Raw genomic sequence first — 16,598 nt, forward strand, 5'->3', positions numbered from 1 at the left:
GATAGCATGATTGACATTGTATCTCACATAAGCTTCAATAGAACTGACACTAAAGTATGCAGCATACAAAGTTCTAGTGATGTAAAGTTTCTTCCTTTTTCTAGAGTCTGCCATGTTTCAACATTAGGCCAGAATGGACAAACAAGACACTGGCTCTAGAGAGAACCTTTTCAAGTTTCATGGCCACTGTCGGTTCTCCTGCAGGCCAGGAAGGGTGAGGGAGAGTGAGACAATGCGTTTGCAATAAGCAGGCTCACCACCAGATGCCACTAAATCCTACACACTGGTTCCTTAATCCGCATAAGATCAATCCAGCACCTTGCTGCGCGGTTGCACAATTTGCATGAATATATATATGCATGTGTGCATGACCGACAGACTTGCAAATTGCAACCACCTTGCCTCACCCTCCCCTTCCAAGCATGTACGAGAACCTACAGTGCCTGTGACACCCCCAAAAGGCTGTAACCCTAACCCTAACCCTAGAGTCAGTGTTGTGGAGGACCCACGCCCTCTGTAAATCTTAAAGGCTCATTCTAAGATAATGAAAACACAATAACTCACTCATACACTATTGAAAATGTACTTTTGAATATAATATTCCATTTCTACCATTTTTTGCCAATAGATCCCTTTGAATCTTACACCTTTGCAGTAAAGAATTACTGCAACGATTTGGTATTTCACATCTATGAATTTGGGGGACGTACAAGAGACAGATTAAAGGAGCAATAGTCAGAATTGAAGTGGCAGAGAACAAGATATCCTGACTTTTGCAACTCAAGTCTGAAGTCCAGTCAGAGATAACCCCAATGACAAGAGTGGGTTTATTGTTTTAAACTCTGGAAATCTCCCTCCAGAGCCACAGATGACATTACAGAATTACACACATGCTTTCACAGTCTGAGTAAGTCTCCTCCTGATAAGTAAACATTACTTCATGTTTAAAATCAGTGGCATGCAACTTTAATAACGCTGTATTAAGGAGTTTTAGTGAATGGAAAATAACAAACAACGTACAGTTTAGAATATGGAATATGGAAAGAAAATACAAATTTGTTCATCTATTTAGTTTATTCCTTGCTTCCATTTATTCAAGAACCAATGTGTGGGATTTAGTGGCATCCAGTGGTGAGGTTATAGATTGCAATCAACTGAATAACACTTGCTTCACCCTTCCCTTCCCCATGTAGGAAAAATTATGGAGGCCGCAGAACTTGTGCTTAATGTGAAAGCCCTTATCTAGAGCCAGTGTTTGGTTTGTCCATTCTGTAGAAATAAACGTCTCATCCTAAAGTTTTAAAAAAACACAACAATTCTTATTTTTGAGTGATTATACACTAATGACAACATACTTATGAATATTTCTGCCATGTTTTGCCAATAAATCCCTGGAAATCTCACACACTGGGCCTTTAACTCATTAATGCGCCAGCAGTATACCCAAACATCATGTACAATGGAAAGTTAAGTACACACCTGTCTGCTCTGAGTTAGACCTACTGCCATCTACTGATGACACAACTCATCAGAAATGTGGAGCAGCCAGGTTTTCTGTACCAAACCTTCACATATGGCCTTGTTGAAGCTTGCCAACATCCCAGGGAAGCCCTTTTCCCTTCAGCTCTCGCCTCCCAGTTTAACAGTAGCTTGGAAAAACAATTCTACTTGGAAAACTATTAAAACCATCCTGCCTAAATTCCTCACGATGGACTCCCAACTTCTGGCATTGTTTCATAGCCTCAGGTGTGGAGAAAATATGACATGTAGGAAAAGCTTGAAATCCTCGCTATTTATTGGAGCTAAACAGCCACTATTTAATTAGAAAGTTCCCTCGAGGGGTTAACAAGACACTCCTGCTTTTGTCAGCTCATGGAGTACTTCCCTGAACCCCATTACAGCAGCAGCATAATGAACTTTTATAGGTGTTGCTCTTAAACTGCGTGCATGAGTGGGAATGAATGCACACGTACTTACACACCATCATTAGATTTGGCTAAAGTCGCCATCTTGCCGCGGGCCAATTACAGATCATGCCAAATAGTTCGACCCATGCCCCCGCTGGAATGGTAATATGCCCATATTAGCACATCCTAAAAAACATACACGGTCTCCAAGATGGGGAAAATCAAACTAAAAGCTCCCATCAGACACGAGCTCCCCTGTCATTCATGAATACTCAACGTCCTGCTCGGTGAGAGTAAGCAGATCGGTATAATGAGAGCAGTGGCCTGCAAAAGTATGGCTGTGTATCATTACAAATCATCTCACAGCTCTCTAATGATAAGATGGATGTGCGTCCGTTTCCCTGGTGGTCTCAGACACACAATGGAACTTGGGGTGAGAGATCCCTTGCTACTCTTAAAACATTTAAACACGGATGTCTGTGTACCTTAAAAACAGTATAATGGCTTAATTTGTTGGCTTATTACAGCCATGTGTGGTGGGGGGGGGGGGGGGGGGTTTATAGTGTGCAGTGAAGGAAACACACTGTCTGTGTGCGGTCCTGATGTCTCCTGCAGCCTGTGCTGTGGGACACACATCTCTCTGACGCCATGCTTTTTTTGACTGGGAAAAGCCTCCGCCAACTGTGAACTCAGACTGTAAAGACGTTTAGAGACGGCATGCTCGTCTGACTGGATTTCATCTCTAATGCACGTCACTGCATTAACTCACACCTTTATTTATGATGAGTCACTGTTAACAACATGTGTTTATCTATGTAATAGACCCGCCCATGATTTAACAAAACGTGTACGTAACAAAGCATTAGGGCCTGACGGATACTGGATATTTGGGGCCGATGCTGATACCGAAGATCGAGAGTGAATAAAGCAATATTCTTAATACAGAATATAATATAAAGAATATAGAATATATACATAAACACACTGATTTTTTCAGTGATCCCTGAAAAGTGGTTAACACTGTGATGTAATGCACTATAAAAAAAAAAAAAAAAAGCTGAGAAAACTGACAATTTCAAGTCAACTCTTAAGCTGTAAAATTGTATTTCAATTAAATGGTTGCACATAAAAATATTAAACTATTAAGCTTAAACTATTAAGCTAACTTAACTATTAAGATTCAAGTTTATCTCAAGAATCTATTAAAGTAAGTTGCCTTAAAATTTTGTGTTTTTCCTCAACTTTTTTTGTTTCAACAGTGTGGAGATATACCATACCATACCATACATATATACCAGTCAAACAAAAAACGTTATCATCTAAAATGATAGCAGGGCACTGAAATGGTAAACTTTCACTGGCATGTTTAACAATTTAAAATAACTAAACAGACCAAAATATATGTATGTATATATATATATATATATATGTATATTAAACCTGAATTAATAAATAGGATTAAAAAAAATCTTACTTTTAGATAACCAATGATTTCACACAAAATATTGATTTAAAAATTATTTTATTGCTTCTCCGGAGGCTATAATAAGAATTGTGTCCATAGCAACAAGCTGTCATCCAAAGCAATGGCCTGTTATTCATGTCATGTCAGTCACAAATAACAGACTGAAGCCAGGTTATTATTGCGAAATAAACACTGACAGGACGGTGCAGGACTTAAATCACCCTGAAGGGTTTATTTTGTAATAATGACCCACTTGCTGTACATTATCCTGCTTATTACTTACTTATTATTAGAGCTCCTTACTTTAAAAAAAAAATAAATTATTTGGCACAAAATATTAATTCAAAAGAGCTGTGTCCATAGCATAGGTGCGTTCGAGATAGCAACAGTCTGTTATCCAGAAATAACAGACGTTAGAATGCCATAACTGACCAATCACAATTGATTATTTAACAAAGTCGTGTAATAAGTAAGGAATAATGTACAGCAAGCAGGTTATTATTGTGAAATAAACTCCTACAGGATGATCCTGCTTATTACGTGGTTAACTTAGCCCCCCCCCCCAAAAAAAATGACAACTTGATAGAAAATATTCATTTAAAAACATTTTATGGATTTTAAAAGGATTTTATTGCTCCTGTAGAGTCTATGATCAGAACTGCATCCATCGCAATGGTCTGTTCTTCAGAAACAACAGACCTTCAAATTCTGTAATTGAACAATCAGAATCAAGTATGTAAAAATGCATTTTAAACTTCTACTGTCTTGTCATCTCCATTCAGTTTATCACAAAATTAAATCACAATCATCAGCGTAAAACTGATCAATACCTCAATAATCAATCAATCAGTACCTCAGGTTCAATGTTAACCAGAAACTGGTATTTTTCTGATAGATCTGAGAATATATTTTTATTTTACTCACAACCATCATATGATTTCTCTTGTTTATGTGGGGGTTTTGTTCAAGAGCATTCTTGGTTACACTGCAGCTTCTTTGCTCCCTCTTCAGCCGGTTTTCTGAGAGATGACTGGAGGATATGCTGGTGCGTGTGGCGAGGGACCGGCTGCAGTCCTAGAGCCACAAAAATGTGGGTTTCTATCACATGATCTGAAAAAAAAAAGGCATCCCAGAAGACAACACACCAGTATCAGCTTTCAGCCCGCATGCTCCTGAGAAAGTAGGTGTGTGGCGATCAAACACTTGAGTATCTTTGATCCTTAAAGGTGCAGGTGGACCCATAGTTCACAACTTTGATGAGAGGCCACCCAGATCAGAGGAGAGCGGCTTTTGTTGTGAGCAAAAGCAAACAGAAAGAAGATTAGTTCAAAAGGAGGCAGTTTTCCAGCATGGATCATCCCAGTATTATGCGCTGAGAGTGCAATAATAATGTGGATGTCAGACTGCCTTTATTTACAGTTTGTTTGTTTCTGAAATGGAACAGGGATGGTTCCTTTGTTTTAATCATGCACTATAAAATGTTTATTGTTAAAGTAACGGTGTCTTAGTGGCAACACTTATCCAGTAGTTGCTGTATTTCAAACTATGGTTAATTACCATAAAACTAATTATTATGCAGCTGTCGATGTAAAATAAGAAAAAGGACAACTACAGACATAACTGCTCAAAAAACAGACAATTTATTGTGTGATTTGAACAATACAGTAATAACAGAAACAAACAATGTCATAACAATAAAAATACATGTTTTAAAACAAGGCTGCAAGTCTAAAAGTGTCTTTAATCCTATAAATCACTAACTGAATGTAAATAAAGCCAGCAGTTTTATTGCGTCATGGTATGGTACATAGACGCCTGAGCAATGGAGCAAGTGGAGCAAACGTGTGCTTTTTAATCCTCACTATTTGATCATTTAACTTTGTTATTTTTAAACATTTGAGCTAGTTTAGATCAAAAACAGCTAATGATACTTATAATTCTGATAATAATCATAATCATAATACAAAACATTAAGCACTAGTAAGTACTGAAACACAGTTTGTCTTCATGGATTATACCGATGCTGAATGGACAAGAAGACCATCAACATCTTCATCTTGCGTTGCTTGATTTATGCGCTTTTACACACATGTAAGGAATATTTAATATGTATTATTTCTTAGAGTGTGTTTGGTGCAATATTTTGGATAGTTTCATTCTAATGTTTTGCCACCACTACATAAAATAATCTTACCACACCCTCCCTTACCTGTCATTAATCTTGCACCCCCACTTTTAACTATAATTAGACACCCGTGGTATAATAGTGAACAATAATAGACATGCAGCGCCACAGGTCTTCATCCCACAAACTGGTGCAGTTCCTGCCTTTCAGTCAAAGGAAAACACACAAGCCAATTAAAATAAAAATCAAAAAGGCTTCCTGTTAACATTAATGTTACATTCAGTGATCCAAAGCCAAACTCATGGCTCCATTATATAACTTAGAGAGTTAACTTTTGGCCTTCAAACCACTACTTCTATGTAATGTTATAAAATCATACATACAATAAAATCATTTATTGGTAAAATTAAAGAACATCAAGACATGGGTAGTATTGTAAGTATTGTTTTCAGAGGTTTAACACCTGCTACAGAACAGGTTGATACCCGCTAACAGATGAGACAAAAAGTTCAAAGATCTCCCATTTGATGCCAGCTAAAACTGAGTCTATAATTCCTCCACAGCTGACATTATCACTACTTAATCTGCACAGGCTATGATTCAATATAAATTAAATTTCCAGAGTGATATAAAACTAAGAGAACCGCTTCGGGCAAATCAGCAGCCAATGTTATGCACAAAACATGAGATCTATCTCAGAACAAGCTACAACAATGACATCATTGCAACAGATATATCTTCTACAAATGACATCCACCAGGTAAAGGTGGTAAACACTGAAATCTTCACTCAGTACACATGGCGGTGGTGTTTGATTAAACACCTTTCATCACATGCCAAGTTGAGAAATCGCTGTTCTTTCCCTTTTGTTCCTTGTTTTCTGTGTCAAATAACATGCTGTGGCAAGACACAGTTTCACTAGCGGGCTTCAAATAAAGGCAGCATACTGAAAAGTTCAGTCATATTCCTGTCATTTTATTTGAGATAACTGGAGCAGGCTGGTTTGCATGGTGAGCATGTTAATTATTCCTCTCCATTAGCAGATTTATTTATTTTTTTTTAGTATTGATGTAAGCCACAGGGAGGATAGCTTAAAAGAAATGTTGTGTGCATCTCTGCAGATGAAAGAGGGACTAATGTTGATTAACAGTATGCTTCCTAATTTGGATTTGGATGTGCTATCTGTACAGCAATCACTTGATGTTGAACTTTAATTTTGAGTTTTGCCTATGATGTCTGTGCACTACTGTCCTTTCAAGTGAAGTATAGGTAGATGTCTGATAAAATACAGTAGGGGTGACTGGGGCCAATTGTAACAGTAGGCAATTGTAATACAGTGATGACACTTACAATGGACGAAATCAATGCTGACATCATTGGTGTTTCTGTTTCCCCCCATCAAAGCAGTAAACAGGGAGGACGACAGACTAATTAACAAGGTTGGGACATAGGTTGACATGAACAACCTATGGTAATATAGTTATTGTTGGCAAGCATTAAAGCTTAAAGCACTTAAAGCACCGCAAGATCAGAGGCAATTCGTCCTTCCTAAGTCCTGTCCCTTTTTGCTTTGACCAGTACCAGTTGAGTCAACTGGTACTGGTCAACCTCGGTCAACTCTCCTTTTTCCTGTACTTAGATATGCTAGTCTCTAGGCTCATCTATGTTGAAAAGAAAGCCAAATTTTAAGATGAATAAAAGATGTTTTGTTCTTTTGTTAGCAAATATTAGCAAAACACTAGATAACTTGCAGGCTAACAATTTATGCAGATAAGGTAGCTAGTCAGCCTGTGTTTTGCTAACATTAGCTGTCAGATGTAACTAGCTAGCTAATGATTGATGTAGATTAGCTGGTTAGCTAGTGTTGTGCTAACATTGTTCAATATAGATTAATAATTGATATGGATTAGATTTTTTTTACATAAACTTATTAAAATGTGACTATTTTTGCTCTTACAGGTCACCCAGTAACATCTTTTAACCATCCTCAGAATTTGATTTTCTTTTCAACATTGATGGGCCTAGCACATAGCATATCTAAGTACAGATACCGGGAAATTAGACTGAGTTTTCAAAAGGTGGGGGGCTTAGGAAGGGTCAGATGTAACACTGTTACAGGTGTCACAGGTGGCCCAATGTAAGCACTTTGTTTGTCTGTGTAGATATGCTTTTCTGCTGAAAAGGGAACTTCCATCCATCCATTTCCTGTAACCACTTATTCCCGAAGGGTCGCGGGGGGCTGGAGCCTATCCCAACTGACATTGGGCAAGAGGCGGGGTTCACCCTGGACAAGTCGCCAGTTCATCGCAGGGCTGACACATAGAGACAGACAACCACTCACACCTACGAGCAATTTAGAGTCACCAATTAATCTAGCATGCATGTCTTTGGACTGTGGGAGTAAGCTGGAGAACCCGGAGAGAACCCACACAGACACGGGGAGAACATGCAAACTCCGCACACAAAGGCCCTGCCCTAACCAGCTCCGTTCAAATAAATAACAATCTGGTTACCACTAGAATAGTCACGAAATCTTCTTCCAAAATAAAAGACTTTTGCCTTCAGTTCATACCTGACATCTAAAAGAATTTGAGCAACATACAAAAAATCTTAAGTACCATTATTAGATACGACACCAGTAATGTGATTACTTTGAGGTAAGCTTTTATTGGACTTACAGTGGGTTAATATGACTTTTCTGTGTTACAGGAGGCAACTGTTACACTCTGACTTCTTGCATTAATTTCAATATTACAGTATTGTCCTTATTAGTGGAAATATACATTTGTATTATTAATGTGTGCACATATTTATGTTTCGTATATCAAAAGATGACTTGTGTATTTCAGGTAGTATGTAACTTATGAAGGAAAGAGGAAGGAAAAATGTTACAATTGACCCTAGTCTCCCCTATGTGTATATTTTTCTCTCTAAATATAGACAAGTCTCACTGATAAAACCGTTCAGTTCTACAGTCCTTCTTTTGTCTATTCATAATTTCAGGTCTATTCTGGTGTGTTCACAAGAATTTCTAACATTCCCTGTGAAAATATTTGCCCTGTTGGAGGTTGGAAAAAAACTACTTGGCGTCTAATCCAAATAAGTGTCCTGAATGAAATATTTTTCTTCTTTCACCCTTTCATCCCAAAACAATGCAGCGTTGTGCAATGGTGGGGGATGACAGTCCAGCACAAGCTGTTATTCACATATAAACCACCCACACAGAGGTAAAGTTACATTTTGGTTTCAGTTTAGACAGTGATGGTTGACTGACAGCCGAGTGTCCCTCAGTGGTTGTTAGCAGGCTGAATGATACCACATTTTTATGATCTCTTTATTCCGTGTTTATTTTTAGATTGGACAGAATAGAAACAGAGGAGACGGGCAAGATGGAGTTACGAAACAGCTCTGATTTAAACTCATCTATTCACATTATGAAGACAGAGAACGTGTGATCCAAATGAGGACGGCCCCAGTGCTTATTAATAGGGAGTGTACCATTTTGCACCACTAGATGGCAATGTGTCCACAGGGAAGTTTTGAGTCCAGACAAGTGCTCTGACACCTCTCCCTCCCTCTCTCTTTTCTCACATTATTTTCCAGGAGATGATCCAGCATTAATACCCAACAATGGGGAATTTATCAGGAGGATTTTGTTCTCTCGTCTGAGGCAAACAATTATCAGATATGATGGAAAATAGAACACATTTTGAAACTCAATGTAATCTCTCTCTGTCTCTCTCTCTCTGTGCCTGGCACGCACACGTGCACGCACATACACTAACACATTCAAATGATATTACACACTTCGACACACACACACACGCAGCTCTTACACAATGAGGCTGGATTTATCCATGTTTTATAACCTAATTTGGTAGGTAAATGTTAAGAGGTGGTAATGCCCTCTGAATCATTTTACACATCAGATCACGAGGTGCCCGACATCTCCGTGTGAATGACTTTTATCAGCATGTGTGATAACACACTTTGTTCTTTCCTGTCTGTTACACAATCCCATGCTTCTCAGCCACATGTAAACCTCCATGCTCCTTTTCATTTCCAGAGGGAACACGGAGAACCATGACAGCCTCATACAAATGTCATCTCCTGAACTTGGAGGTCAGGGGAGTGATTATGTAGAGTGACATGTCACAACATTGTATTGGGTGTCTTGCTGAGTGGAGGCCCATTACACAGCATTATGTTGCTATGACAAAGCAGCAGGCTGAAACCAGTGATCCACTTCATGGCAGACATGCCCATCCCCCAGCCTCTGAGCTAACAATACAATGTCACTGGGAGATCACAGCCCGTGTGAGATTCTCCTGGCTACAAATCATACAGTAGGAATGTTGTACACTGAAATAACCCCGCCCTATATTTTCAGCAAAGCTCACCACCCTGGTTTCTGTAGATTTATTTTGAAATCCAGGAAATACATTCAGCTTTAATGTAAGGCAAACACATAACATAATCACTTGTTTTAGGCATAGACATTTGGACAACATCTACTTGCATAGTCCATTTCACTTCCCTCTAACATGCTAGACATATTAGTGTAACAGATCAAAGTGGATGATTTTATTATCAGTAAGACGGGAAGATGAGATGATTTTAGATTTTTTGCATATCAAGGATTTATTGCACTCCACCATCATGCCATCTAATTAAATTACTAATTGAATACATTGTGATACCCAGCAGGAGTACTTTCCATACTGCATAACATCTCAGGATGGCAACTCATACAATGGTCTCCATGGAAACCCATCCCAGGCATTTGTGCTGTACACAACCATTCTGCTTTAACATCAACCATTTGTAACACACTGTCCAGATATGTCCACATTGTATGATGTAATACAGCCACTCTCAACCAGTGGACCACAGCCAGCTTGTGGGCCTCAGAGCGCCATCTAGTGGGCCCCGGAGCCAGTGGACCTGCCATCTGGTGTGATTAAAGTTCACGATTAATTTTGGTGATATACAAAGCTAGTAAATTTCTCTCACGTAAGTATGCTCAAGAATTCAAATAAAGGCATTTTCAAAAACCAGTTACATTTGAATTTCACGTCATGCCACTGTTAGCTAGCTAATGTTCCCTTCAAGGCCTTGACACAAGATTGATTGTTTTTTAAAATGAAGTGGGGCGGCCATTCTCAACCAGTGGGCTCCAGAGTGCCATTTATTGGGCCACGGTGGCAATAGTATTAACAAACGGTTTCCCAAATGTTTCCAACCATGTTCAAACGCAGAGAAATCTGTGATTTATTTAAGGTAACGGTACATTTCCTGCTAGCTGTTGCGAGTTGATATAACGTTTCGGAAAACACTTACATCAGAGAGCGGGGAAGTTATTCAGTGAACGTGACTAAACCCACATTAACAGGAAGTAGATTGTTTACTCTGTGGTTGGTTGCTTAGCTGCAGGAAATACTAACAAATGAAAGACAGCACTGCAGAATTTAACTGCACGACAAGGTCATTAATAACTGCTGGTAGTCAAGGCTGATGCTGTTTGTTTTATTCTGGAAAAGGGCCACTTGATAGTGGTGTGACCAGTTGGGGAAACACATCATGACTGATAAGACCTAATCAGAAAGCGAACATGGGTGTCTTCTTGATCACTTTCAAAAGTCTTTAAAATGCAATCCTGTATTTTGCATACCAAAATGAAGTCAGTCTTTTAGGGAATTGAGAGCACCTGAGGACGGATGCTAGGCGTAAACCAACACATTCTCACGCACTATTTAATTATGATCAATATTCTGAAACAGTTGCAGATTTGGTGGTTTTACGCACCCAAACAACTCGGTTAAGTTTACAAAAACATCATGTTTTGGGTTACTATAGGTACATTACAGTGTGATATGAAGCAATGTAATGCGTTACGATTTGTATTACAATTTACAATGTGATGTGTCACCATGCGTTCTGAGTCTGTATGAGTCACCAAAGGAGGACAAAATGTCTGTGTTGGGTGAGTGTTTTAAAATGAACACATATTACTATAAATGTAGCTTTAAGCTGCTTGTTTCCCCTGGTGCTTAGTTCAAGCTACATACTGTATTTATCATACAAATATAAGAGTGGTATCAATCTTCTCCACTAATTCTAAGCAAGGTAGTGAATTCCCTAAAACAAACAAATGCTGTTCTGTTAATGTTCCATAGAATTTTTAGCCCATTAATATTTCAATGTGGAGCATTTTAACACCCAAAAACTAAAGAGGAAAATATCTTAAATCTAAACTGGAGAACATGCAGCTTCTAAGCAGTCTAGAGTTCAACAGGGAATTTCAAACTGTGTAACTAAAAGATTTAAATGTCACTGTAAAAAAAAAAAAAAAAGCATTGTAAAGTCAATGACTGCCATTATGCTGGAGGGGGAGGAAAGGGAAGGCGAGTCTGTTGGATGCCCAGGTCACCAACCCTTGACCTCTGTCCTCGACCCTTGAATCTATGACATCTGTCTGCTTTTCCCGCCTTCTCTCCCTCCCCCCGGCCTGTCAAAGGAATTTGATTATGGGAGGAGGGGGTGCTTCCTAAAGTGCCAAAAAAAAAATTAAACACTCAAATGCTCTTGAGACAATGATCACCACACATTGAACAAGAGTGATACACTGTATAAACAGCATGTTTGCAGCAGCTGTATAGTTCAACGGAGCTCCATTTTTCAAGCTACAGCTACTTTTCTTTGCCAATGTGAAAACAAAACATTTGCAACCAGAAACAGAGATGTTTTTTTTCATTTATTCTGCTTTATTTTTCACTGTGTGGAAAATAGGTCTGTAGACTATGACATAACAGTGTACCACAGAAAGCCTTCTGCATCTCTAGCCAGTGTGGATGGCTGCAGAGGGGGAGGGGAGGAAGACAGTGGGGGTGGTGTTGTACAGTGAGTACACACGGCTTGCTTTTTCTCCCTACTGCCACAAGCTCATATGTGTACACACACACACACAGAAATAGTGAAGCCTTTTCCTCCAGACAGGCTCTGTCGGCCCGGCCCCCATGCTCCTATTCTCTTTACAGTGTAAATAAAGCAGCGGGGCTTAGGGAGCTAAATCCAATATGTCAATGGACACCAGAGCACAATGAGGAATAGATACCTCGCTGGATATTCCCTCTGCTACAGACTGAGCTTTCCATGCGCTTCCCCGGCCTAATAACGACACAACAAGAGTCGTGTGACTCGCAGCACCCTTCCCCCACCCATACATATTACCACTGCTCCTCAGTGCTGTCTAGAAAGGTCATGTGACCCTCATCAGCTTCCCGGGTTGGGGGAGGGGAGGCAGATTGAACCTGTTCTTTGTTAGGAGGTCAGCCCCAGCTCTATGGCAGGAAGCGCTCCTACCATACAGCATGTAATAGATGTGCAGAAGGCAGCGTGCAGGGTTTAGAGGCAACTGTCTTGTGTTTTTGAGCAATCACGCAGCACAAGCGTGGCTCTCATAGTGCAGTGCTGATGCACCTCCAGTGGTTTTAAAATGGCACACGGCTGATGTAATAGAAAGAAAATAAGTGAACCACTTTTAGGTTTGGTCTCTGTTTTTATTAGCACAGGCTCAAATGTCTGGATAATATAAGCATGACATTACTGCTGCTGTTTGTGTGAGGAGAGGTAGTTCAAGGGTTTACAGCTGGATCAAGCAGATATATTTGGTTATTTCAATAAATGAAAACAATGATATCAGGGCAGTATTTTTTCAGGGAGAAACAGCTACAAAGCTGTACAGCAGACCTTCAGAATTTCTCTGCATATCTACTATTTGCAGATGATGTTTTCCTTCTGACTTCATCAGACTGTAACTTTGGCCAGTTTGCAGCAGAGCGTGACAGGGTTGGCATGATGATTATAACTTCTAAAATCCTAAGTGATGTTGTTAATGAGAATCCGTGTTAATCTTTATCCGAGCATCTGTATTAAAGCTGCAGCAGGCAAAACCTGCATAAACCAAATCAAATGCTTCCTTCTTTCTCTCTCTGCCACCACACTAATCACCCCACTAAATTCCTCCCACCAAAGCCAAAAGTTTGAACTGCAGCAGAAGGAATCAGTTGCCCTGCAAAACCTAATGTTTGTAGGACCCGCTCACCACGGCGTAGGCCTCACCAAGACCCCAGTCCCTACTGCCATAACTAGTCGTCTCAAAATAATTCATAATAAGCATGGTTGCTTCATACCGTACCTGGGTATAAACTCAGGAGATGCTGGGTTTTCTTCAATGGTAACTGAACACGGTTCCTATATGGCTGAGAGCGAACAAGAAACAGTTAAATAAAGCAGATACCTGAATGTAAACAGAGATGCAGGAGAGAAACTAAACCTCAGACCACACAGATTCAGTTAGAAGTTACAAAAGTACCGAGAGCTGAACACACAGACACTTTCAAAAAACGTCTTTTTCAGTTGTCCCATGTGGACATGGGTTGAGTCTTAAAGCACAGAGGCACGTCGTCACACTTTGGCTGTGGTGGGCAAGACGTCACCGCAGCCCACTTAGAGGTGGGTTGGGCTCGGTTTGTCCCCACTACAGAGAAGGTCCATCTCAGACGCGACTCGAAACAGCTCGGCACGTTAAAAGTGGTAATGGAAGTGCAATTCAGAGCAGCACTATTATGTATACATCCTACAAATTATGTTCAAAGTTTCATCAAATGTAAATGTACATATATACAAATGAATAAATTAACAGGAACACCATATTATAAAATAAAATGCTGCTAAAAGTAATTGCTATTTTGGGGAAGCTCAAATTTGTATTGTTGTTGAGCAGATTTCTTGTTGTGTCTTTCGGTGTTGGTAAGTGTGTAATCATTGTTCCTTTTCCCTGATACAGTTTCACGATGCTTGACAGACAGTGACAATTTCACAAATGGTGACTCTCAGCCACTTTGTGAATTACTTGTTCCAAACACTGCAAATGTTTTTAATGAGGCCAAATCATGAACTTAAGTATAATTTAAGATGAACACCAGATCATATGCACACCGTCAATCTGCAGCTCCTACACCATACCACATCAAAGCATATAGACTGAGGAACATACCGTATGTTTTAAAATGCAGATGGGTCATATTTGAATACAGGGCCGGATGTCTGAATGGAGAAAGAAAAAAAAATCCAATTTGCCATTTTCTGGAAATGAGGTGTTTCACTTCCTTATTGAACTTTATACACCAATTTACTGTCACGAAGAGGCTCTGAAACTGGCAGGCTGAAGAGCTGAGCTAACATATCTATTTATCTGCTCTCATCAAACATAGTTTCCTCGAAAAGACAGCTCTCATTGTAACATATGATCCTACAAAATCTGAACATTGGAGACGAGCTGAGCTGACCTCTGTGAAATGTGTGAGTTTATTCCTATTGTCTCCCATTCAGAATATAAAAGCTAACATAGCTAGAATTCCTAAATGTACTGTAACTGCCTCATGTGATTATTATGGACAGAACCAAATAAGTCAACAGGCAAAGACTTGAGGTGCAGGAAAATTTAAAAAAAATAGATTTAATATTACATGAAGTGCATCAGTGATATTCATTATTTGTCTCGTTCAAATCTCGTGAACGCTTTTGTCCCACTAGTATTACTTGTGTAGTCAAAGCCTGGTAGAGGTTATTCTTCTATGCCACAGACCCACAATGACTAATAAAAACATCATTGAGCCACACTGTTGCACTGGGTGACTTTTTCCAGCGGGCACTGTAGTTTATTCTGAGTCATTCCCCCATACATCATCTTGGTGCCATAAATACTCAACAGAGCACCAAATTTACATTAATCCGCAGCTGAAAAGCTGTTACTTATACTTGTATTTGAGAAGTGTTCACTAAAAAAAAAAAAAACGTTCTGTTTTTATCCGCTTTAAAGATTTAGACTACAGTAGGAATGAAGGGGCTTGGGGCTGAGCTGTCCTATTCTTTACAGGTCTGGTGTGTAAGATTTAGGGGCATTAATTGGCAAACTATGGTAGAAATTGAATGTAATATTTACAAATATGTTTTAATTAGTGTGTAATAAGAAGAAAATAAGAATTGTTGTGTTTTCATTACCTTAGACTGAGCACTATCCATGCTGCACTGTAATGCTTCCAAACACTGTTAAACCAAACACTGGCTCTAGAGAGGGCTTTTTGCATTTTTGTGACTTTTGCAGCCACCACCCTCTTGAAAGGGGAGGATGAGGCAGGTTGTTGCAATCTGGAGGGTCACTGCTAGATGCCACTAAATCCTACACACTGGTCCTTTAAGTTGTAGGACAGAAATCTTCTGCAAACATTATGCGGTGTATTTCTTGGTCTTGATCATTGGGAGCTGGAGTCCCTCTGGTGTGCCCTATGGGACTGGAAAATGGTAGTCAATGATGGGGGACAAACCAGTTTTTGATCCTATTTGAACTGTGCCATAAATTACACATATGTTTGTCAATTTAAAAGATAATTCTTATACTCAAAAAAGTTGCAGTTGGTCATAGGTTTGTTGTAGTAACATTCAGGTTTGTGTAAAACCGCTCATGGCCATTTTCCACCAAATTGGCTCTGGTTCTTGAAAAAGTTCCGTTCATTCCGTTATTTTTTGGTTCTGGCTGAGAACCAATTTGTCGGGTTCTGAACCATTTGGTGACGCTTGAACTGGAACAGGGCCAGTTCCGTGTTGATAGAGAAGGTCTATCAGGGAACTACGTCTCTTGTCTCACACAAAACCAACAATTCTGTCCCCTGTAACTTTATCTTATCTTAAGTGTTTTATCCTTTGACTCCTGGTCCTTTTATTAACCGGGAAGTGAAAGAACGGGTGAGACGTGTTGCTTGTACACATAGGTATTGGCATATGATTTTTTGTTCATGTTAGCTTGTAGAGAGAGAAAACCGTATCTTCATAGTCTTATTTGTCAACAGTTTTATGACAAACTGCAACTTTCTTGACTTGCAAAACTAACTTTTAAATCCTTTGTCCACAGAGAGAGTTAGGTAACCTACTTCTTTACTTTATGAAAAATCAATGTAATAATCCTGTCATTTTCCAGTAGGGACTTCCTTTGCTGCGCTACTCATTATTGACCTCAAAGACCTCATCACACCTTCAAATA

The sequence above is a fragment of the Lutjanus erythropterus genome, chromosome 8, assembly GCF_056507025.1.
Source record: "Lutjanus erythropterus isolate fLutEry1 chromosome 8, fLutEry1.hap2, whole genome shotgun sequence".
NCBI lineage: Eukaryota > Metazoa > Chordata > Actinopteri > Lutjaniformes > Lutjanidae > Lutjanus > Lutjanus erythropterus.